The sequence below is a fragment of the Saccopteryx bilineata genome, chromosome 7 (genome assembly GCF_036850765.1).
Source record: "Saccopteryx bilineata isolate mSacBil1 chromosome 7, mSacBil1_pri_phased_curated, whole genome shotgun sequence".
Taxonomy (NCBI): Eukaryota; Metazoa; Chordata; class Mammalia; order Chiroptera; family Emballonuridae; genus Saccopteryx; species Saccopteryx bilineata.
This window is the reverse complement of record NC_089496.1, coordinates 55,907,694-55,933,271: the sequence shown is the minus strand read 5'-3', so window position 1 is coordinate 55,933,271 and position 25,578 is coordinate 55,907,694. Positions and strand designations below refer to the sequence as shown.

Below are 25,578 nucleotides of genomic sequence, written 5' to 3'. Positions count from 1 at the left end.
AGGACTCCAACTTATCACCGTCACCACCATGGCCGTTTTTCACAATAACTGCACAAGGTGGGCAGGCGCGGAGGAAGACCCTCCCCTGCAGAAGCGGCTACGGACTTGCCCGCGGTCCCAGGGCACGGCAGAAGAGACCGAGAGACGAGGCGGGTGCCCGCCCGGGCCCAGCTGCCCCCAATCTCGGAGAACATTCGAGTGCGGCTCCCAGAAAGGGCAGAGCCAGCAGAAAACCAGCTCCTCTGACTGAGTTCACCGTCTCTACGAACTGACTGCATCCTTGTCTCCTGCTGGTCCTTTCTCTCCCCCTGGCAACCAGACTACTCGGTGAGATGTCAGAGGGGAGGCTCCCGACAGACCTCTGGATTTGGGGTCCCAGGCCACACCCTTTTCCTACACATGCTCTGCGCCTGGGGGGGAAGGCAGCCCACCCAGCGTGTCTCTGCACATCACAACGACACGCTAACAACCAACACACTGGCTTCAAGATGACCAGGAGAAGAAACTAAATTAAAGCCAGGAAAAGGGCCGAGCAAGGCTGGACAGGAGAACTGCGGAAGGCCAGGGTCTGGCAGGGTCCTCGATTCAGGGGGCGAGTGCTGGAGTCAGATGTCTGCCTCTGAGCCAGGACATTGCGGGCTGTGTTCCGAATACATCTCAGGAGGCTGCTCCGTGAGGCCTACACCGCCCCCGGCTCCACACGAGATGCAGTCGTGGCGAAACGCACGTGCAGACAGCCAGTGACTTGTATTCCTGGACCTGAAACCTCTCTCAGTTCCCTGGGGCACCTTCTGCGGCGGGCGAGGGGGGTGGCGGTGGGGGAGAGAGCTCAGCCTCAGTGGTGAGCATGAACCGCCCTCCGAAACAACTGGGTTTTACAATCAGGGCTCTCTAGAAGTTCACATCTCAAAAAAAAAAAAAAAAAAAAAAAACCACACCAACCCCCCCCCCCCCAAAACAAAACAAAACAAAACCAAGCTAACAAACAAAAGAACACCATCAGGAAAACATGACACAGAATTACTGTCTCATGAAGCAATTCCAATCCTAAGACTAGCTATCTGCAGAGGGGTCGGGAGCAGGGAGGGGTGCAGATGGATACCTGCACACCCATGTTCACCACCCGACGGTGCACTGTCGCCAAGAAGGGGGGAAGCAACCCACACGTCGGATGGACGGACGGATAAACAGAACGTGGTCTATACGTGCAATGGAAGATGGCTCGGCCATAAAAGGAGTGAAATTTTGACACACGCTGCAACCAGGATGAACCTTGACAACCTGAGGCCGAGTGAAATAAGCCAGACACAAAAGGACACATATTATATGATTCCACTCACACGAGGTAACAAAGTAGAACAGGCAAATTCAGAGACAGGGTAGAACAGATTGCCAGGAGAGGAGGGAGGGGGGGAGAGTGACTGCCTAATAGATACAGTGTTTCTGTTTGTGCTGATAAAAAAAAAAAAAAAGTTTTTAAAAACAGAGAGTTGGGGATAGCTGTCCCCACTCTGCAAATATAATGAATGCCACGGACTTGCATGCTTAAAATGGTTCGTTTTTACCTTAGGTGTATTTGTACCCACCACCAAAAAAAAAAAAGTATTTTAAAAGAACTCCGAGGAGCAACTGTAACTATTACAAAACTACCTTCTTCCCGAGGAAAACGTGCCTCTCCCCGCCGCCCTGTGCTGCTAGGAACTGCGGGAGGCATTTTTAGCAACTGTCACACAAAAATAAGCTGCTTACACTAGGATTGAGCTAATAAAAATGGGAGCCATAAATCCTCTTTGCCAGAGGGATGGAACGGGTCAAGGAAAGTCACTGTGAGTCTTTTATTCTAAACGTCGGGACCTGTGCAAAGAGCCGCTCAACTTTCCATCCGAGACATCTAAGGTCCGTGGCTCAAGAGCACCCAAAAGTTAAGGAAAGGAGGAAGGAAGAGCATTCTGGCCTCTTTGTCCGATTCCGCCATGGTGTCCATCCCAAATGTCTGTCTAGTTAAGAAGACCCCGGGCGTTGAGCTGCATGTAACAGGCACAAGATGGTGAGGAAGGCATGCCCACCGGGAGGAGAGCAACCCAAGTCTACCCACTCCAGACACCTAAGGGCTCTGAGGACACCAGAGCCAACGATGAACGTGGGACCCTCGGACACATGGGAAGGAGGGCTGGCCGCCTCTCTGTCCCCCATCTCCCTCGCTGTAAAAGTCCTCTCTGTTCTCCACAGTGGTTCCTCCCTCCCTCCCTCCCGGCGAGCCTCTGATCCGTCTACTGTCTGTCTCATTGAATCAGCCCTTCCGTGTCTTTTCACGGACCCACCGTTCCATTTCTTCTCGGTGCCACGTACGTACCACCCCCTGGTCAGGGTGGACCATGGTGTAGGAGTCTGCTCCCCCCACTACTGAAGGGCATCTTGGTTGATTCCGTGTTATGGCACCTGTGAATAAAGCTATGGTCAACCACCATTGACAGGCCTGCTATATTGTGCGGGACACAAGTGCTCAACTCCTCCGGGGGACTGACCAAGCAGTACCCATGGCTGGATCACATGGCGAGACTCTGTTTTGGTTAAGAAACAGCTAAAGCTGTCTTTCCAAAGTGACTCCCACCAACAATGAATGGGAGCGGACCTGTTGCTCCACACCCTCGCCAGCATGGGAGGGCTGCAACTTTGTTTTTTTATTTTTATTTTTGCAAGACGTCATCCATTTCCCTCCTAGTTCCACACGGATTGGCCTGTCCTTGCTCATGGTTTCCTTGTTTCCATTTTTGAGCTCCCCGGAAAGGGGTTCTTCTTGTGGGTTTCCCTGCCTCTCTTCCTTCCTCCCAGGTTTGCCTGTCTTGGGAAATTTGACGAAAGCCTGGCTTTTGAAATGGTCCCTCTCTCTGGATATACTGTCTTCCTCGTGTCAGTAATGTCTGAACTTAATTTTTATATAGACTTTCTGCCCTCCGCGTTCGTGACCGTGATTCAATTCCTGCTTCCTCTACCTTTCAATTCTGTCTTTCCTTGAAAAGCTTAGACAGCGACCACCGGGAGCACCTTCTCAACAGCCTTCTACCACTTCCAACCTGGAGGACACTCCGCGTATCTCACTCATTTCTAAGTAACCGACGTTGTCGCTCCTGAGGTCCTCTTCTACCCCATCAGTGCAGCGGAGTGTGTGTTAAAGTTTCTGTTGACTTCTTTGAACTTCTTCTGTTGACTCCTGATTCAATCGCACTGGGTGAAAGTCCACGTCTTGCATGAAAGAGATTGCTTAAAATTGAGCACAACCTTCCATATATGGTCAACTTTTTTTTTTCTTTTCTTTTTTGTTTTTTAAAAAAAGCTACACAGATGTCAGAAAACAATCAAGAGTCTGTGTTTGGGGTTGCAGGTTCTACATCTTTCCAGTATTTATTTCAAGCCGGTGGCTACCATTCTGGATAACCCTGGAACTGTTGCTCGTGTCTCATTTAATATTTTATGTTTAACACCCCCCCACCCCCACCACCACCACACAGGTCTTATTTTTCTTCCTTTTCTGCATGATGTTGGTCGTTTTTATTAACTATAGATTCCCTTCTTTTTTTTTTTTTTCCCCTGCCAGGTTTGTAAACTATCGATGACAGACCTATTCTCTTAGCAATGACAGTCACTCTCCCAGCTATACATTATATTTTAAAATACATAACTAAGCAGACTTTCCTCCGAGGTAATCTCCGGTTACTTTACATTCTCCTTCTTGCTGGGGTCCTTCGACGACTTAACCACTCGCTGGAAACCAGCCCCAGTCTCCCAAGACACCCCCAATGTCTAGCTATCCAAACTCCCGGGTAAACCTCGCTTGAAGACACGCACATGGAATGACACGAGAGAGCACGCCCTCCGTCCTCTCCACACTGTTGTGTCTCATCCAGGAAGCACACCTTCTAACAACTCTATGAGTGAGGACTGCCAGGAACTGATTTTCTCAATTTCGGTCCTACACCCACCCCAGAACGGCCTTATTTTGCTTTCACTAGCTACTAGTATGAAATTCTAGGCGAAGGGATTTTTTTTTTCCCCCTGCACCTCTGAACATCCTGCCCTCCCATTCTGGTACAGACCATGGCCCAAGGCCACTGTTCATCCAAAGCTGGGGTCGGGGTTGGAAAAAATCTGGGTGTTTTTTTTTCCCCCCTTAGATTTTCCTCCGTGTCCTTTCTGGAAGAGGGCTAGAGGCTTTTAGCTGCGAATTATTATTAGTCTTCATTTTTCCTTCTCCATCCCCTGAGGACCACGTGGGGATGGTGCCCCTGTCATTCTGGTCAGTTCTCAGCTCACATCCCTTCACCCCCCGTCCCTCTCTCTGTCCTCCTCTCTCGGGGCGTCTCCGTGGCCATGTCTAGTGGCCCGAGCAGGCTCCACGTCTCTGTGACGTCGGGGAGGAGACCCCAGCGCCTCCGTTCTCCTTAGACCGCCCGTAACCCCAGGTTTCATTCCTGAAACCTCTAAGGAACCCCGTCTCACGCCCACCCGTGCACGCCCCACCTCTTCCCGCGTGCTGCCCGGCACCCGGCCGTCTCTTCCGGGGGCGTCTCTCGTCATCCATGCACCGGAGCGTGTGACACATCCGCTCTCCCGGACGGACCTTTGCGGCCCCCGCTGGCCCGGCTCGCTGAGCTTCTCAGTCGGAGGGGCTCCACGTGTGGGCGGGGGAGGTCTCTCGGGGACTCGTTCCGGGGGAGCTGGGCTTTCGTTTCCCCGCGGCCGTGGAGAACGGGGCTGCGCGGTTAATGCCGGCGGCTCAGCCCCGACCGCGACCGTCCTGCCCGGCTGTGGGTCCACACACAGTTTCCGGGGCCCTTTCAGGTTCAGGGGAGCCGCCTCCCCCCCCCAAGCTCCACCTCCACACCGTGACCCAGACCTTCAGTGTTCCCCGGGGTGCTGACTGCCCTGCCGGCCACGGGTGCTGCACTGGGACCCGTTCTGGGCTGACGTCCGGCCCGGGTCCGAGTCAGGCTGGGACTCTGGGTTCTCCCACGTTCTGCGCTGTCCCTATAGAGTATTAGCCAGGACGGAAAGGGTCAACGGCGAGGGGGTACTTAGCGGCGGGAGCTCCCCGGGGAAGCCGGGTTCAAGATGGAGACAGGTGTGTCCCCTCGGTTAGGGGCCCGGCCTCCACCACCTGCCAGGTGACCCTTCCCAGGGAAGAGTCAGCTCTCCGGCCTACGCAGCCCGGCCCACCTCCTGTGCCGCAATCTCCCCTGAGCCACGTGCGGGGCCCGGGGGCTGTGACGTCCCTGTGCTGCCCGAGCGCCCGTCTAAGGAGCACAGGAGCGGAGAGACGCTGTGCACACCCCTTCAGAACAGCTTTTTCTCCGACTTTCTGATTCCAGTCTCAACCGAGATGTCACACGCACACGAACACCAAAAACGTCAGATTATTTTCGTTTCAACGAGACCGCTTGCAAAGCAGTGAAATGTCATGGTTTACGAATTTCCTCGGTTTCAAAGCCAACAGTAACAAGCTGGTCCTGTTTCCCTTGCGTCCTCTCACTTGAAAGTCTTCTTACAGGAGGACCCTAAAGCTCGGCTCGACACAGGGGTGGGTGGGGGGACAAAAACCCAAAACAAAACAAAAACACCCACAGCTTTGACGAAAGCACTTCCTCCTGCACCTGAGCAAAACGCCTTGGCCAGCTCTCAGCTTTTATTTTATTTTACTTTTAATTATTTCGTTTTTGCTAAAGGTCATCCTCTTTCTCACGAAGCGACTTTTAAAAATCTAAGTGTGCTAAGGCCGGCCCATCCCATCCCAAGCCTTCCCGCCACGTCTTGTCCTGAGGACAAACAACCGGTCAGCTCCCTCGCTCGTCCAGTTCCACCTCCCTCCCCCCCACCCCCCATGAGCGTCAGAGCCTGCATTCACTGCGAATGACTTCCTAATCCTTGACCCTTTCCTTCCCGCGATGACCCCGGCAGACAGGATCGAACAGGGAGGAATAGAAGGGAACCACAGGAAGGCGGAGAGTGGTGAGGGAGCCGCATGCTGAGCTGGGACGGGACCCAGGGAGGAAGTCGCCGGGGAGGAGCCCACACTGGGCACACAACCGGGAGGGGCGGCCCCTCCTGGGGACCCGCGGACAGCTCAGGGGGAGCCGACACTGGGAGTGCTGCTCCCTGCAAGGAAGGAAGAGGTGAAGGACCCTGCCGCCCACGCCCGTGTTTCTTTGTTTAGAGAAGACGGTTTCCTGCAAAGGAAGAACAGGTTAGGGTCCTCTTCTCCTTGGAAGAAGAAGAATGGTTTCTGAGAAGACGAGGTCCTGCTAGCATCCCAGCGGCCCTGGTGGCGGGCGTCCGGGAGCGGCGTCCCCATGGGCTGGCCCTCTCCTGCGCTTACCTGGACGAGGCACGCTCTGGTCGGAATGGGGTGGAGGGCTGGGGGCTGCTGGGTCTCGCGGGTCCTGAGGAGACGGCGGCTGCTGCTCGACCTGGTCCTGCAGGAGACAGGGCAGAGGGCACTGGTCAGGGGGAGGCTGCACACCTGCCGACGTCCACCCTTCCCCACACACACCCCCCGGGTCCTCCTGGATGCCTCACTTCCTTCCCGTGTCTTCGCCTCTTTTTTTTTTTTTTTACTTTTACATGATAATTGTTTGGAATTCGCCGTCCCAGGGACATGAATCATGAAAACAAAAACGCGGCCTGCTTGGCAAGGGAGTGAGAAGTAGGAACCGTCTCTCCGGTGTTCTGGACTTCCAACTGCCTTCTCTGCACAGCAAGTCCGGAAGAATTATGGTCTCCACGGCCGGATTTCAGCAGCGAACACACATAATTAGCATTCCACGGAGCGTGGCCCTTCAGCCTCAGGTCGTCTGGGACCTGGCACCCCACGTCCAGGGGCTGTTTTCTGCTTGACCACCCCCCACCCTCCCTACTCCAAAGCACACGGAGGAGCCCGGTGGCATGGTGTAGACGTCAGGGTGAGGACAGAAGTCTCCGGCGAGAGCCAGTCCCGCAACGTGACCACCAAGCCCACAACCAAGCTGGAAGACCACCTCTCATGGGGTGAGAATCGAGCCAGCGGAAAGACACAGCAAAACAGAAGGAAACAGAAACGGACCTTCAACTATCGACGACAGATCAGCAACGACGGATGCAGGCGAGGGGGCCCCCCGACAGATTTAAGAAATCCTCAGCATTTTTATAACGTCCACTAAGCAGCTCAGTCACCAGAACTCGGCCTCAAGGAGAAGATACGCAGGGAAAATCCACTGTCCGTGCTGATACTGCCCGTGAGCACGCAGAGGAAGGGGCCCCAGGCTGACCCCCGCCGGCTCAGGGGAGGTCAGCACGGCCGGCCGTACAAGCTCAGAGACCGAGAGCAACCCCACGGGGTGATCTGATCCTGGACATTCCTAACGAAAAGCAAGTCCTGGCAGGTCCTCCCGTCCGCGGCCCCTGCCTTCCTAGGCAAAGGTCGACCTTTGCCTTTGAAACTGCCCCCCCCTCCGTCTTTGTTCATCTAAGATAACATACCTTTAAAATGTACCAGTGGTCGTCTCTTCCCAGAGGCTGAGGGCACAGCCTCCAGCACCAGAAGGGGAGACGAGTTAACCTCCCAGTGTGATCTCGCCTCCTGAACACCATCTCCACCCACTCGCTGCAAGTGTGAGCTCTCAGGGATCCACCGGCGTCTAAGGAGTGTGTGGCTTTCCAGTTGCCTTTTTATCTGATCTCAGAGACCTCCCCGTTTGCTTCCTCCCGCCTCCTGAACCTAACCACCAATGGCCTTCCTGCCACACCCCCTCACGGCTCCCTCCTGCGCATCTAGTGGATAAAATAAGCTGTAAAACCACCATTTTTCAGAGCGTTCTCTCAGTCCACAGAGACTGGGCCTCCCGGCCACGGTCATCGGTTTGGTTCTGATCACCTTACCAAAATTCTCTACGGATTTGGCCGTTTCCTAGGTCAACAACGTCAACACACAGAGCAAGTCCCTCCCAGGCTATGCAGAGGGGTCCCACCACCATGGCTGGGCTGACTCCCCGCAGGGTGCCTGGCACCAGAGCTCACTGTGTCCAGCTGGGCTCCCAAGGGACAGACAAGGATACCGAGGCACAGGATGGTGCCGTCCACCCCTGTCACCCAGCCAGTAAAAGGGACAGGGCAGCCCTGGAGTTTGGAAACCCGGGAGGTCAGTTTCCGAACCCACGCTCTCTCCCACCCAACCTGCCTGAGAAACTCAACAAGAAGAAAGCCTGTTGACGGTGACTAGACGCTTTCTCATCAAAACGGTCCCCAGTGAGCGGGCTGTGTGTCCACAGCCCTTCTCCTGTTCACGTCTAGAAAGGGACGGCGGTCAGTGTGCTGCACGGGAGACCCACAACCTGCCGGTGAGCCAGCAGGGGGACTATTGGGGAGCGAAAGGAAGACAGTGGCCTCCTGGGAGACAGAGCCGCAATCACAGCGCCCCCCACAGAACCCAGGGAGACGAGACGCAGCCCTAAGGGACCCCAGACACGTCCACTTCTCCCACTCCTCCCGCCACCTCCCAAGGAAGTAACTTGATGTTTTTCACCACAGAAGTAACACTTGCTAATTGTGAAAAGATACATGTTAAAAATATATATATATATAAAGAAAAAAACTTGAACCTCTTGACTTGTCAGTCGGGTCTGTTCCTTCAGAGAAGAAGAAAACACACACACACACATGCACTATGTGTGTGCACACGTGTGTGCAATGTCGGAAATATTTACGGAGTGTCTAGGAGATGTCTGAATCACATGGTGATGCCCATGATCCTGATTTTTTTTTTTTTAAGAAAAATGGCATCATGGCCACAGGACCCATCTGACGGCATGGTGACCTAGCTCTCTGAGATTTTCCATGGCAACCTGCCTACCCAGGCTGGTGAAGGAGGCAGTTTCCTCCTGGCCTCCTCCCCAAATCCAGCAGGGTCTCTGGGACCCTGGTCTAGTTTCCCCAATTTTATAGCCAATGTTTCTCCATCCCCCTCCCCTCCCAAGAGAGACATTGCTCTCTTGACCAAATTCTGAAACAACTTGCTTCAACTTTTTCTTTTTTTACATAGGGAGCCTGACATTAAAATAGAAATTAGCCTAAATCCTAAGACAGGAAGACACCTTGGTGTCCTTGTGGGCCAGACACTGTTCAGAGCACACGGCATGAACAATTTTTGCGTTTTGCGTTTAAAACCTCCCCCCTCCCCCCCAATTCACATTATGAGGAGCTGACTTAAAACCTTGGGACCTATTTCTTCAGATTCTCAGCTCACTCTAGTAGACACCTTCCGTCTGTGTCAACAACCATCGACCAAAGACCCTTGTGAACAAAACCTTGTCTTCATTTCTGACGACTGGCTTAGGACCCACGGAGCACGACCAGGCTGAGGATCACCTGTGCTGTTTTAACGGTCAAGAGACCTGCTTTCAAACCTGCCTCGGTCCCCCTCCCTCTTCAAACACAGAACGGCCCCGTTTCTTACTGTCGGAGGCGGCGGGACGGTGGATTTTTCTGGAACTTCTTTTTCTGGCCTCACCCAGTCATTGTCACAAGCAGGTCTCCCATCCAAAATCGGGGCATTTTCTCATCTGCTCCTAGCTCTTTGTCTCTCAGCCCACGGACCCTCCCCTGACTGGTCAGCTGGATGAGATCCTGAGGGTGCACGGGCCCCTATCATCATTACCCAGGGGGTGAGGGGGTTCCAGCCCACCACTCAGGGGCTGGACGCCCTTGCTCAACCAGCTGTGTGTCCAACGGGTCCCGTGACCCCTGTGGGCTTGCTGGGAGGTCCCTCGACAACATGCAGCACAGAGCAGGGCCTCGGTGAGTGAGCACCCCCCCCCACACACACACAAAACGTTCCCGAATTCCCCCAGGATGAGCTGAGCTCTCTACGAGGTAAGAAACCAAGCTTGGTCATCTTTGTAGCAAATACTCTTTTCCCCCAACGTGTTCGTCTTCTAGATGTAAGTCATGTGCCTAGTTCTCAGAGGTTCAGTCAATGGGGTCACGTTCCCCGGACTTGTCTCTTTGGGGGGTCAGCGTTTTAAGCTGGACCATGTCTTCCCCCAGACTCACAAACATCCACGGATGTTTTCGTCTCATTTGTTTTCCAACTTACGTAGGACTCTCTCCTCGTCTACAGGATATTGACGTCGGTAGGCAGGGAGAGGTGACACCCGCCCCCCCAAAGTTTGACCCGTTCCCCCAGACCCATGAATGGACGCCCCGGCCTCCCCGTTTGGCCTGATCTGGAAAGGTCCCTGTCCTCACACAGGGTGACCCTACATCCCCCGGGCACCCCGTTTCCCCTCCATCTACCCCTCCGTCCCGCGGACCTGCGCGCACACTCCTGGGCCGGCAGCCCGCGCCTCCCAGAGCGCGAGCTGTGGCCTGTGCCGACGGGATTCCCTCCCTCGCTTGAGAACAGTTTCACACGGTTGCTTCCGCGTTTAAAACGTCTCCTGTGCAATATTCACTCATAAATGCACGAATCGCCACGGCCCGTGACGGATACGTGACGGATACGGACGCTGGTACCTGCCATCGGCTAGAAGCCGGGTCACGCAAACATGGAGGGCGTGAGACCAAGAGCCGCGCTCCCCAACATATTTCTTTCTTTCTTTTTTTTTTTTTTTGTATTTTTCTGAAGCTGGAAACGGGGAGAAACAGTCAGACAGACTCCCGCATGTGCCCGACCGGGATCCACCCGGCACGCCCACTAGGGGCGACGCTCTGCCCACCAGGGGGTGATGCTCTGCCCCTCCGGGGAGTCGCTCTGCCGCGACCAGAGCCACTCTAGCGCCTGGGTCAGAGGTCAAGGAGCCATCCCCAGCGCCCGGGCCATCTTTGCTCCAATGGAGCCTCGGCTGTGGGAGGGGAAGAGACAGACAGAGAGGAAGGAGAGGGGGAGGGGTGGAGAAGCAGATGGGCGCTTCTCCTGTGTGCCCTGGCCAGGAATCAAACCCGGGTCCACCCCACGCCAGGCCGACGCTCTACCGCTGAGCCAACCGGCCAGGGCCCCCAACATATTTCAAAGGGGTGAGGGGACCAGCCTCCCGTGCACCCTGCCCAGGCCTCTCTGGGGACGGGCAGGCCTGGCACTGCGAATACACAGGCGCCCGGGGTGTCTGCCCCATGCACTCCCAAGTCCCTGAGACGTCTGTCCCCTCACTCAGGGACAGGCCAACCAGACCTCCCCCTACCCCCACCCCGGAGACATCTGTTTAGAAGACAAGCAACTTTCCAACCTAATAGAAGGCCACCTCATCGAAATAGCACAATCACATTTAGCAAATGAAAAAAAAAAAAAAAGAAAGAAAGAAAGAAGCAACAAGGGAGGATCATCCCGCGTGAAACTTGGATTTCAGGTCGACAACTGGGCTGTAAGAAGACCCCACATTTCGCACGGGGGCCCCTCTCCTAAAAATATTTCCGTGGTTCGTCTAAATTTATTTCGGTGGCTTTATCTAAACTCGACCGGGCATTCTGTACTTTCTCTGGCCACCCTATCCGTGCAGGACTGTCCCCACATCTGACAGGTGCACATAGCAAGTCTTCGCGGCCAGAGAGCCCTGTCTCGGCAACTGGCCCCCGAGTCCCTGTGCACGGATACTCTTGGGTCAGAAAAGGAAATGCACTTTTTTTTTAGAAGCTTCAGAAAGACAGAGAGGGAGAAAGAGACAATTCTGTGACCTGGGGTGGGGGGGGGGAACCAAGGAAGACTGCAGGAGCATGAGACATGGTGGCCTTCACGGGACAAAGCTGAAACCCACAGGCCAGCAGCAGGGCGGAGGGGAGCCCAGAACTGAAAGGCCACTCCCCACCGGGGCTGGAGGGCCAAGGAGGCACGTGTCTGTCCCCTCGGTCCATGGCCACAACGCACTCTCCCTAAGTGCAGGGACGAGACTCAGGCATGTCACTGAGCTGCGGGCTTGGTCTCCTCTCAGAGCCAATGTTTGCCTAGGGGTATGTGTGTGTGGTGGAGGGGGGGCTGTCTCCTGTTCCGGGTTAGGGTCGGCTGGCAGGGGGGCTTTCCCCCCTCTGCAAGAGGGGGCTTGTAGAGGGGGGGCAGGGGAGGGTAAGATTCCTCTGGGAAGGCGCCTGCCTGAGGCCCATGCTTCTTCAAACCGAAGTCCTAATTACCGTGCTGCTGGCCTCCAGGGAGGGGGCGGCCCCACAGCCCCTGGGATGAAAGCTGTGAGGGGTCACTGGGCTATTTAGTGCTGGACCCCCAGGCCGACAGCGGCTTTAGAAATATCTTCCCAAGTCGGAAGTGGGCGTCCAGTGGAGTGGGGCAGAGATGGGGCCTCCGCAGAGGCAAAGAAAGAGGAGAGGAGCCTCCCACTCCCGCGGGGGTGGGGTAGGTGGGGGGAGCTGTGCTACGTGATCTCATCCGAGCTGCGCTAAGCCTTGTGAGGGGGGGGAGGGGGGCCCGGGGGCCTGCGGGGGTGGCCGCAGCCGGCCGCCTCGACCGTCTCTGGCCCCGTCCCCCGTCTGTCCGTGTGTCCGTCCCCGGTGCTGGGGAGCCAGCAGCAGAGGGCGGGACCCGGGGCTGGCTCCTCTGTGCAGCCCTTTCGTTCCTGCCTGGGCCACACCCAGAGCTTGCAGGAATGTCCCTGGCCTCGCTCCTTCCTTCGGGCCTCTTTCTGGCCCCAGGCGCAGGCACCAACCCTGCTGGCTCCTCCGGACCCCTCCTGCCCCTCCCTGAAACTCCCTCCAGCCCCAGGAATGCGCCCATTGCACAACGCAGGGACCTCTGACCGTGGAGACAGGTGGCTCCACTTCCCTCAGCCCACTGACAAAGAACCCCAGGTTTTAAAGATTACACACTCCAAGCCCGGGGAGCAAAGTTTGCTCTCCCCAAATATGCCTTTTGGGATATTGATTACTGTTAAGCTGGTTATTTTTAAGCACACAAAAGCCCCTGGGGTGAGTAGAGGGGGTGGGAGGTAGGGGTTAGGGGGTAGGGGGGACCCTTCGCCCTTCCTGTCACTGACCCGCTCCAGAAACGGAGCTATCATCACAGGTAACTACAGTTTAACATGAACCAGGTGTGACAGACAGGGAGGAACTAAGAAGGCCCCTTTGATCAAAGTCCTCTCTGTGTCCCATTGTTAAAGATGGTCCAGCAAACATTTCTTTACCAAACATTTGCTTTTCCAGCTCCCTGTGAACTGCCTTCCTGCCCTTTGAAGTCACAAACCAACCCCCTCCTTCTCCTCTGCTCACAACGGCATGTCAGCCTCCACTGCCCCGAGAGAGAGAGAGAGAGAGAGAGAGAGAGAGAGAGAGAGAGTGTGTGTGTGAGTGTGTGTCTGTCCTTAGGCCCCATTTTCTTAGAAAATGTCCCAGAATCCCACCGTGTGGATATCTGTAATACATTTGGCCATTTTCTCCTGGTTCATCTGTCTCAGCTGCAGTTGGTTTATCAGTCCGGCAGAAAGGACTCAGAAGGGACAAGAGGAATTAGCTCCCTTCCCGCCCCCCCCCGCCCCGCCCAGGCTGGGGACAGAGCCCGGGTGCCTGCCTGCCTGCCTGTCAGGGCAGCCGGTGTCGAGTGCAGTCAGCACGGAGCGGCACGCCAGCTTTGCCTAGAAGAACGTGTCTGCAATGCAGGCTCCCAGGCCGGCTGCTGCACTCCGTTCCTGCGGCAGGGCAGGGCGGGGCAGGGCCTGGGAGCCTCACCTCAGGTGATCCACCTACAGGGAACATTCCAGGGGCCCCCTTCTTGGCCCAGTTCTCTGCTTCGAACACACTGCTCACAGCCCGGGTGCCTGCCTGTCCCGCTCGGCCTGCGGAGCCCCCTCCGTCTGGAATGTCCCCCGTCCTGTCCTCTGCGCACACCATCCACTCCTCCTCCTCATGGCCGGGCCCTGAGCCACCCCCTCCTGGAGCTTTCTCAGACAGCCCAGAGGAAAGTGGTCTTTGACCACCACCCCCCCCTCGCCCTGCTCTGCCTTGTTCAAGGTGGGGACAAGGAGGGCCCACGGGCCGGTGGGGCACCCCTCCTGATCTGGGTCGGGGGCACATCTCCGCCTCTGGCCGAGGTGGTGAGGGTGAGGTCCAGAGTGGAAGGAATGCCACGGAACACTGTCACCAGGAGCTGCCAGTCACCACGACACACCCGCACCCGGCCAGAGCCCCACAGCAGCTCTCCACCTGTCGGTCACCAGCCGACACTCATCCTCGATGGCAAACAGGGCACCTCATGAATGTTGCCTACACGGGCCACCAGACAGACAGCAGGAGAGGCCCAGGATGAATCTGCCTGAGACCAGAGAAGGTCCACTAAGCAGGGTGAGCCATTTCTTAATCCAAAAATAAAAATAAAGCCATGCACCCTCAGAGAGCAGCTGCGGAATTCGATGAGACAAGAGTATAATAGTCAGTGTAGCATCTGCTGGGTAACAAATGGGAGTGTAGTGCTCAGAGCCTGACCTGAGGCGTGATCCCAGTTTTCCACCTGCTAGTCTGCCCTCTGAGTGTAGGCAGCCTCCTGCACCGTTGTGCTTCCCGGGGGCAGACCAGTGGCTGTTATAGGGACGTGTGAGGATTAGATTACAATGAGGTGAGTGAGGGCTTATCTGCAGTGAAGACTGCCCAACATTCAGCGCTCACACCAGCAGCAGTGGTGGGATGTCTATAAGAGAGGCCTGTCTCCGGTAGGGGGTCCATCATTGTCCTCCGCCCTGCCCTGAGCACAGTCCTTTTCAGGGACCTACATACAGGCTCAGAAGGCCTTTATCAGCCTTAATAACTCTGTTAAGATAATCAAAGCGACAGAGACCAGAAATGTCTTCAACTGTGTGAAGACTCAACCTAAACCTACAGGATAAAATCTTAGTGTGGACAAACTTTAACTACTACAGGTATGCAGAACAACCAGCCAGCCAGCCAGCCAACCAGCCAACCAACCAGCCAGCCAACCAACCAATCAATGAACCAGCCAACCAACCAGCCAATCAACCAACCAGCCAACCAGCCAATCAACCAACCAGCCAATCAACCAACCAGCCAACCAGCCAATCAACCAACCAGCCAACCAACCAACCAGCCAACCAACCAACCAGCCAGCCAGCCAACCAACCACCCAAACAACCAACCAGCCAGCCAACCAACCAATCAACCAACCAACCAGCCAGCCAACCAACCAGCCAGCCAATCAACCACCCACCCACCCAACCAACCAGCCAGCCAATCAACCACCCACCCACCCAACCAACCAACCAACCAACCAGCCAATCAACCAACCAGCCAATCAACCAACCAGCCAATCAACCAACCAACCAACCAGCCAGCCAGCCAACCAGCCAATCAACGAACCAGCCAACCAGCCAATCAACCAACTAGCCAATCAACCAACCAGCCAACCAGCCAATCAACGAACCAGCCAACCAGCCAATCAACCAACTAGCCAATCAACGAACCAGCCAACCAGCCAATCAACCAACTAGCCAATCAACCAACCAGCCAATCAACCAACCAGCCAATCAGCCAACCAGCCAATCAGCCAACCAGCCAACCAGCCAACTGACAATGATGACCATGCTGTGGGCCACCTAGGGACCCTCACCTGAGGATGCTTTTTGTTGTTGTTGTTGTTTTTAAAGATTTTATTTACTGATTTTAGAGAGAAGAAGGAGAGAGAGGGAAAGAAAAGGAGGAGGGAGAAGGAGCAGGAAGCATCAACTTGCAGTAGCTGCTTCTCGTAGGTGCCTTGACCAGGCAGGCCCAGGGTTTTGAACCGGCGACCTCAGCGTTCCAGGTTGACGCTCTACCCACTGCGCCACCACAGGTCGGGCTTGACGATGCTGTTGAGACAAAGCTTGCAGGGTTCTCCCAGCCCGCCCACCACTACTTCCCGTCAGCGGCCCGAGCAAATCCCACTGTAAGGAGGGGAGAGACTGAACAACATGAGACCCCGCCAGTCGGGCCCCAGCAGCTCCCAGACCTTCCACCAGGAAGCCCAGCGAAATTGCTGGACCCCCATCCTGGGTACAACAGGCTCAACCTCCCCCCTGCCCCCCCCACCCCGCCCCCACCCCCCCACCCCGTGTCGCCAGAGTAGGAATTCTTAGCAGACACACGGGCCCTGTCCTCTCCGGGGACCTTGGGCACGCTCAGTGTCAGGCTGCTCAGGTCTACTTTCTGGAATGCAAAAAGTCCAGACAGGGACCCTGGTGACAACACCCGGTCAGGGCCACAGAGGTGGCCGGAGAAGCCGGGTGTGTGCTCACAGGCATTCAGGGACTTCTAACCGTAACCAGGTCCTCGTTACGGGGATAATTCCCTGGGACCGAGTAACGCACTGAGGAAAATTCAGAACTGGGAATGAATGATTCGTCACAGAGAGCCAACTGTGCGGCAGACAAGGGGCAGCTGCCGCTGGGGAGGGAGACCAGGGCCTGGAGGTTAGGAGCAGGAAACACCCACAAGTCACACCATTTCACAATCCCACAACGGGTCCGCCTCAGGAACCCGGGCGAGCAGGGGGGAACCCCCGCCCAACTAATTACCGCCGTGCAGAAAAGGAGCTCACTGTTCCATGCTGGTGAAACTCTAAGGAGACAGGGGATGTCGCAAACACGCCATTCAGCGAGGGACAGCATTTCCTGTGCCGTCCCCACGTTCATAGAAGGCCGAAGGTCTTCCAGAGTTATTAACATTGATTTTTAAGCACAACCCGGGGCTTCTGTCAACAATGAGAAGCTGTCGCGCATTTTGTAACGGATACTTGGCCCGTCTTCTGGGATTGACGTGAAAGCCCGGAGGGCGGGCGGGATGGGGGGGGGACAGAGGCCATCTCAGATTTTCCAGAGGCTTTCTCGCAAGAGAGGCCTCCAGCTGGGCCCCCCCCACCCCGGCTCTCACCACCCAGCGGCTGTTTGCCCAGGTTGTGGGGGGCACCGTGCCAGGAGCCCCAGGTACTCCCTCTTCCCTCGGCAAGTCCAAGTCAGTGAGCACCGTCCTCATGACCCGGTCACTCGGCCCAGCGGCACTGCCCAGACGCACACAATCCGGCACCACGGGGGAGCACAGGCGGCTTCGTGGTGTCGGCGAGGCTGCCCCTGTGACGAAGCGTGTCCACACCAGCCCACGTGCCGCCTCTCCCGCCCGGCCTTCCGCGCCGACGCCCCCACCCGGGCTCAGGGAGCATGACACTGTGACGGCCCGCTGACCGGAGGGGACACGGCAGGAGAGGAACAGAGGCAGGCCGTAGCCCCCGGGTGTCCAGGGCACCGTGCCTGCTGCCCGCTCCGTCCCTCTGTCCCGCGGGAGCCCGCCCCCCAGGGGTAAGGAAAAACAAAGAGTCCAAAAACACCCACGTGTGTTAACATACACTCACTCCTTCACATGAGCAGCGAGTTGCCCTCAACCAGCTCCACAGAAATGGCCTCCCTGATGTCTCTGTGAAGGGGCCGCAGCCACGCCACTCAGAATTGTTATTTTACGTTGTTTCGCAAAAAAACAACAACAAAAAACCATGTCAGGGGAAGTGTGTTATATCAGCTGGGATGGTCTCTGAAAGGAGACCTGTTTCCAATGTCCCAACTCCAGGACAAGAACGGTGACATGGAGACGCTACGAGCCACAGCTTTTCGTGAAGAAAATAATACAGTCCTACCCGGTCCTATGGAAATGACCCTTCGCCAAGTGATGGGTGTGTGATATCCCCACCCACCCAAAAAAAAACCCCGAGAGAACTACAGAATCGCTCTCTGGAAAAAGAAACACACACGTACACACACAAATCCCAGTGCGAGGATTTGGGAATGGTATTCATTTCCACAGACTGATCCCAAATAGCCTAGAAGGCATGATGTCACCCTCCAACCACTCCAGACGCTGCCAAAAAAATGGAGGAATCCAGATGTCGGGGCTCCCAACCCAAAACCCACAGCTGCATGTCCTCGGCAAGCCAAGTCTTCTCGGAGGGCTGAGCCCCGTCCGCCCCTCTCTGGGGAGGAGACAGGCCGATACGGGGAGGCCACCTTGGCCTCGGTCCCCGCGGGAGAGACTCACTGGAGCAATGGGCACCCTAACAGGGTTAAGATGGCACCCCGGGACCCGTGCTGGTGCGGTCCCCCCCCCCCCAGCTGCCACAGGTGTCAGGGAACAAGCGTGGTTCAGTCCCACTGAAACTATTTACCAAAGCAGGCAGGAGGCGGGCCCAGGCACCCTGGCTATCAGGGGCCGAGGCCCAGCCTGGCTTGGAGGCCCTGGGGGGGAGGGGCTGCAGGTCTGAAAAGGTGGCAAAGGAAACAACGGGAGGGACCCCCGGGGCGGCGATGGAATTCAGGGAAGGACCCCAGGAAGGAGCGGAGGGAGGTGAGGGCGCCTTCGGCAGCAAGGCCGCGGCCCAGCTCCCCACCCGGAACCAGGGTGTCTCGCAGGGACGGTTTTCAACGAGGTTTCTGCTTCTAAAATAAGCAGATATGTTTCCACTTCAGAAATCGGGGGCGGGGGATGGGTGGGGTGGGGTGGGGTGGGGTGGGGGGGTGGTAGGAATTATAAAAGGAAAAATAAATATTTGAAATAAATATTTGGAAAGTCAACAGTCACCTTCACAACTGACACGAAATTGACACACACACAGGAGGGTCATTCCTGAAGGCCCCGTTTTGCTCGGATGCTGGTGGCGGGGTGGGGTGGGGTGGGGTGGGGGTGGGGACCTGAGCTCTCATTTTATTTTCTAGTTTTTTTTTTTCTTCTCTGAAGGATCATTAATGTGGCTTTTTCTCGACCACAGCTCTCAAACAGGCACGCCTAATCCCTTCTCCAAAACCCTGGAGGCTCCCCTGTGGTTGGGAAGTAAGACTGTCTTGGTTTGAGGAGAGAGATAGGGCAGGGTCCAGGGCCTGTCCGTCGTCCACTCCTCCAGCCCGGCCGGGACCAGCTCTGGGCAGTCGAGTTGGACTCTGCCCCGACATGAGCAATGGAAAAAAACCTCTCAGTTCTGAGCCTTTAGGATTTTAAAATTGCAGACAACGGCTGTAGGCCTCTATTTATAACTCCCCTCCCCCCCCTCCAAAGATCTCTCCTTTCTAGTTGACTAAAACCCAAACTCCTCCCTGGCTGGGCAGGCCAGGCCTCTCCTCCTCGGCCCCTGCACGGAGCCCTGCCCGGTCCTGCCCGGGCACCACCCCGGCTCGGGCCCTCCCCCGGGAAGGCCTCCCTGACCTTCTGGCCTAACTCAGGCCATTCTCTCCCACTGTCTGTTTTATTTGCCTCAGAATTATTACCCTGATTCCCAGTGATCTTATGTGCCAGTTGTCCCACGCTGGCCTCCCTCGCTAGGACACATGAGCCGCAGGAATTTGTCTGCTTCGCAAAGCTGCCTCCCCAGCTCCAAAACCATGTCTGGCACCTGGCGGTGCTCACTCAATACCCGAGGAATGAACAGTAACGGCCCTGGCCCGGGCCTCTGCGTGAGGCTGGGCCGTCCCCCCAGGATCCACACACAACCCCAGCCCCATGAACCCCTTTTTCACCAGCGGGGGGGTGTGTGGGGGGAACGGAGGGGCAGGGGAGTTACACGCCCCCCCCCCACGCCCTCCCCACACACACCCCCCTGAGGCCACAGAACTACAGCAACATCACAAAGGAACACCCTTCTGCCCGAAAGGCGGCAACGTGGCTAGTCCCCCGCCTCCCCGGCCCTCCCCCACCGTGTCAATTGCCGGCCTGTCACAAGAGCAGAAAGCAGGATAATTTAATGCACACACCAATTCTGCTGCTTCTGGGTACATGAAAATCTCACGTATCGGTGACTCACTGGCTGGGGCCCCGCGTGGGATCCAAGCCACGGCACTCGGGGCCCAGCTAGAAATCAGAAAATCATTTGTAGGACGAAGATTTGAAGAAAGTCTCTATAAAAACTTGGAGATAAACCTAATTGCTATAAGTGCAGATTGCTCAAGACTGGACCTCACTGTAAATCATCCCGTTTTCTGAGAAACCCTGGAACTGTCATCTAATTTTCCAGGAACAGCGGATAAATGCTGCCAAATCCAGCTGCAGGGTTTTTTTTTTTTTTTTCTTTTGGGTTCTTTTCTTTTTCTTTCTCTTTTTTTTTTTTTTTTTTTCTTTTTTTACAAGAGAAAGACTGTCTTCAGGAGCCGGCCTGATCGAGCATTTCCTCTGGTGACAGAGGATCCCTGGGAATGGCCACCATGTGCCCACGGCCGCCCGGCTCCTGGAGAACACCCCTGGAACACCCCTGACCATGGGGGACGTCCATCAAGCCAGCCACGGGCCTCAGTAGGCGTGTCTGGGTCCCCCCCACCCCCCCACCCGGCAGGGAAACCAGAGGCAGTGGGAGGGAGGGGACAGAGTGAGCCTCTGTCCTCACCCTCCCTGAAGGCCTGCTCTCTAGACACTGCTCACCTCTCAGAGGGGCTCCCCTGGGGAAGGCTTTCCTGCAGGTTGGGGGTGTGGGGGTGTGTGTGTGCACAATATGGGTCCACACAACTAGTCACAGCTGAACGTCCACACCAGAACCTGGACCCACGGCCCAGTCCGCGGGGTGCGGTGACTGCGGCCTCTTTCAGAACGAGGTACCCCGACCTGGCAGGAGGCCGCAGAGGGCCCGGCCTGGGGCAGGGCTCACCCCACTGCACAGGCCCATGAGTCACCCCACCAACATCACAGGTCTGCTAAGGGTTTTGCCCTCTTTTCTGGCTTGAAACCCATTCTGGCTCTGTCTCAAATTCAGTGATTACAATGAACAGTATTCCTAATCTTCAGCCTTTCTTCGAAGGTTTGTTTTCTAAATTACCAAGATGCTGGCCCACGCTGGCCCGGCTGTCGGGGAGGACTTCTCCCGCGCGCTGCAGGTCAGGGGAGGGAAGCCCCGGTTCCGAGAAGCGGGACAAAGCGGGTCGAGGGCAGGGCCCCAGGAAGGGCTTCACACGGGGGTTCCTGCCGGACAGTGGAGGCCGAGGGAGAGGTCGACACGTCCTCTCCGTGGGGAAGGGTTGAGAAGGCTGCATACCCCGAGATGCACGGGTCACACCCAGAGCCCCCGGGGCCATTTCCTGACCCGAAGCCCGCTGCTCCTCCCGGTCAGATTCGAACTACTATAAATCTGCTTCAAGAGGCGAAAGAAACGTCCAGACCAAAGCTGCCCAGCGGCCCAGGGAGGAGAGCTATGAAAACCGAAGGGACAGACACAAATGTGGTCCCCTACCAAGCCCACCCTGGTGTTCCCAGGCTGGGGAGGGAGCTGATGTGGAAGAAGGACCCCAACTAGAAAAGGCCGGTGACAGGAGGCCACAAGCTACCGCTAAGAAGCCTTTTCCTTGCCCACGTCCGTGCCCTCATGTAAGCTCACATGCCCAGTGTAGCACCTCAGGGTCTGCGATCATTCCAACTGCTCGTCTGGAGCTCTAGGACCCCGGAGGCGACCGCACTGTGTGTGTCCCCACTTCATGGCAGGTGAGTGGGGACCCCCACGACACTGCTTTAGGGATGGAGGTCACGATCTAGGGCAGGGGTCGGGAGCCCATGGCTCGCGAGCCAGATGTGGCTCTTTTGATGGCTGCATCTGGCTCGCAGACAAATCTTTAATAAAAATAATAATAATGTTAAAAATATAAGACATTCTCATGTACCACAATCCATTCATTTCCTACCGCTCATGTTCATGGTTGCGGGTGGCTGGAGCCAATCACAGCTGTCCTCCGGGACAACACCACATTTTTATTGGATAATGCCTCACGTACACAGGTCGTCGTATGGCTCTCACGGAATTACATTTTAAAATATGTGGCGTTCATGGCTCTCTCAGCCAAAGAGGTTCCCGACCCCTGCTCTAGGGGGACGTGTTCAGGACCTGAGCAGCCAGAGCAAAGCGAGGACCACGTGGAGCTCGCCTGAGCACATGCCAGCCAGTAACGGCACGGGTCAAGGTGATCCACGTCACGTGTGCTGCGGTGGCCCTTGACCGATGAGCACCGACCAGAAATTGGACGTCCGTGCTCACCCACACCTGATGGTACAGATGGTGGCGAAAAGGAGCCCAGGTGGCCAGCTACAGCTGTGGGTCCTTGCCTTCTTCAATGACACCCACCCCACTCCTGTACCCGGAACAAAGACAGACCGTGAGAAGCCACACCAGACGAAACCGGTCCGACTCACGAGGGCTGGCTGGGGCGACGGGTCCACTGAGAAGCCCCGGGACACCGCCTGTCAGTTGCTTAGGGCGGCAAGCTCCAACGTGACCTCGCCTTTTCTCCTAACCGAGCATGGAGCCGTGAGATGCCCCGTGTGGGAACTCGGTCTGGGTCTGTGGGGCGGAAGGTGACTTCGAGCCACTGCAGTGAACCCTCCTACCCTCAGCCTGGCTCACCACGGACGGAGCACTGGACTCCTCCGCTCACCCACGTTTATTAGCGCCCTCCCTCAGACAGGATCCTGCTTTGGGAAGTAAGGGACCTCTGCTCACCCACGTTTATTAGCGCCCTCCCTCAGACAGGATCCTGCTTTGGGAAGTAAGGGACCTCTGCTCATCCACGTTTATTAGCGCCCTCCCTCAGACAGGATCGTGCTTTGGGAAGTAAGGGACCTCTGCTCACCCACGTTTATTAGCGCCCTCCCTCAGACAGGATCCTGCTTTGGGAAGTAAGGGACCTCTGCTCACCCACGTTTATTAGCGCCCTCCCTCAGACAGGATCGTGCTTTGGGAAGTAAGGGATCTCTGCTCACCCACGTTTATTAGCGCCCTCCCTCAGACAGGATCCTGCTTTGGGAAGTAAGGGACCTCTGCTCACCCACGTTTATTAGCGCCCTCCCTCAGACAGGATCCTGCTTTGGGAAGTAAGGGATCTCTGCTCACCCACGTTTATTAGCGCCCTCCCTCAGACAGGATCGTGCTTTGGGAAGTAAGGGACCTCTGCTCACCCACGTTTATTAGCGCCCTCCCTCAGACAGGATCGTGCTTTGGGAAGTAAGGGACCTCTGCTCACCCACGTTTATTAGCGCCCTCCCTCAGACAGGATCGTGCTTTGGGAAGTAAGGGATCTCTGCTCACCCACGTTTATTAGCGCCCTCCCTCAGACAGGATCCTGCTTTGGGAAGTAAGGGACCTCTGCTCACCCACGTTTATTAGCGCCCTCCCTCAGACAGGATCCTGCTTTGGGAAGTAAGGGATCTCTGCTCACCCACGTTTATTAGCGCCCTCCCTCAGACAGGATCCTGCTTTGGGAAGTAAGGGACCTCTGCTCACCCACGTTTATTAGCGCCCTCCCTCAGACAGGATCGTGCTTTGGGAAGTAAGGGACCTCTGCTCATCCACGTTTATTAGCGCCCTCCCTCAGACAGGATCCTGCTTTGGGAAGTAAGGGACCTCTGCTCACCCACGTTTATTAGCGCCCTCCCTCAGACAGGATCCTGCTTTGGGAAGTAAGGGATCTCTGCTCACCCACGTTTATTAGCGCCCTCCCTCAGACAGGATCCTGCTTTGGGAAGTAAGGGACCTCTGCTCACCCACGTTTATTAGCGCCCTCCCTCAGACAGGATCCTGCTTTGGGAAGTAAGGGACCTCTGCTCACCCACGTTTATTAGCGCCCTCCCTCAGACAGGATCGTGCTTTGGGAAGTAAGGGATCTCTGCTCATCCACGTTTATTAGCGCCCTCCCTCAGACAGGATCGTGCTTTGGGAAGTAAGGGACCTCTGCTCACCCACGTTTATTAGCGCCCTCCCTCAGACAGGATCCTGCTTTGGGAAGTAAGGGACCTCTGCTCACCCACGTTTATTAGCGCCCTCCCTCAGACAGGATCCTGCTTTGGGAAGTAAGGGACCTCTGCTCATCCACGTTTATTAGCGCCCTCCCTCAGACAGGATCCTGCTTTGGGAAGTAAGGGACCTCTGCTCACCCACGTTTATTAGCGCCCTCCCTCAGACAGGATCCTGCTTTGGGAAGTAAGGGACCTCTGCTCACCCACGTTTATTAGCGCCCTCCCTCAGACAGGATCCTGCTTTGGGAAGTAAGGGACCTCTGCTCACCCACGTTTATTAGCGCCCTCCCTCAGACAGGATCGTGCTTTGGGAAGTAAGGGACCTCTGCTCACCCACGTTTATTAGCGCCCTCCCTCAGACAGGATCCTGCTTTGGGAAGTAAGGGACCTCTGCTCACCCACGTTTATTAGCGCCCTCCCTCAGACAGGATCGTGCTTTGGGAAGTAAGGGATCTCTGCTCATCCACGTTTATTAGCGCCCTCCCTCAGACAGGATCGTGCTTTGGGAAGTAAGGGACCTCTGCTCACCCACGTTTATTAGCGCCCTCCCTCAGACAGGATCCTGCTTTGGGAAGTAAGGGACCTCTGCTCACCCACGTTTATTAGCGCCCTCCCTCAGACAGGATCCTGCTTTGGGAAGTAAGGGACCTCTGCTCACCCACGTTTATTAGCGCCCTCCCTAAGACAGGATCCTGCTTTGGGAAGTAAGGGATCTCTGCTCACCCACGTTTATTAGCGCCCTCCCTAAGACAGGATCCTGCTTTGGGAAGTAAGGGATCTCTGCTCACCCACGTTTATTAGCGCCCTCCCTAAGACAGGATCCTGCTTTGGGAAGTAAGGGACCTCTGCTCACCCACGTTTATTAGCGCCCTCCCTCAGACAGGATCGTGCTTTGGGAAGTAAGGGACCTCTGCTCACCCACGTTTATTAGCGCCCTCCCTCAGACAGGATCGTGCTTTGGGAAGTAAGGGACCTCTGCTCACCCACGTTTATTAGCGCCCTCCCTCAGACAGGATCGTGCTTTGGGAAGTAAGGGACCTCTGCTCACCCACGTTTATTAGCGCCCTCCCTCAGACAGGATCGTGCTTTGGGAAGTAAGGTACCTCTGCTCACCCACGTTTATTAGCGCCCTCCCTCAGACAGGATCGTGCTTTGGGAAGTAAGGGACCTCTGCTCACCCACGTTTATTAGCGCCCTCCCTCAGACAGGATCGTGCTTTGGGAAGTAAGGGACCTCTGCTCATCCACGTTTATTAGCGCCCTCCCTCAGACAGGATCGTGCTTTGGGAAGTAAGGGACCTCTGCTCATCCACGTTTATTAGCGCCCTCTCTCAGACAGGATCGTGCTTTGGGAAGTAAGGGACCTCTGCTCACCCACGTTTATTAGCGCCCTCCCTAAGACAGGATCCTGCTTTGGGAAGTAAGGGATCTCTGCTCACCCACGTTTATTAGCGCCCTCCCTCAGACAGGATCCTGCTTTGGGAAGTAAGGGATCTCTGCTCATCCACGTTTATTAGCGCCCTCCCTAAGACCGGATCGTGCTTTGGGAAGTAAGGGATCTCTGCTCATCCACGTTTATTAGCGCCCTCCCTCAGACAGGATCGTGCTTTGGGAAGTAAGGGACCTCTGCTCACCCACGTTTATTAGCGCCCTCCCTCAGACAGGATCGTGCTTTGGGAAGTAAGGGACCTCTGCTCATCCACGTTTATTAGCGCCCTCCCTCAGACAGGATCGTGCTTTGGGAAGTAAGGGACCTCTGCTCACCCACGTTTATTAGCGCCCTCCCTAAGACAGGATCCTGCTTTGGGAAGTAAGGGATCTCTGCTCACCCACGTTTATT

The 25,578-nt window shown here is 56.1% G+C and overlaps 1 protein-coding gene across 4 annotated transcripts in view; it reads right to left on the bottom strand.

Annotated features, from left to right (window-relative positions):
• GRB10 (growth factor receptor bound protein 10) overlaps window positions 1-25,578 on the bottom strand; it is a 120,484-nt gene that overhangs the window by 50,020 nt on the left and 44,886 nt on the right. For 3 of the 4 annotated variants that reach the window (XM_066240070.1, XM_066240072.1, XM_066240073.1), the window contains exon 1: window positions 6,371-6,461. The exons of the other annotated variant lie outside the window; for it this stretch is intronic. The gene's annotated coding sequence lies outside the window, so the exon portion shown is untranslated. Of the gene's footprint in view, window positions 1-6,370; window positions 6,462-25,578 lie in introns of those variants that run through there. 4 annotated transcript variants of the gene reach the window in all.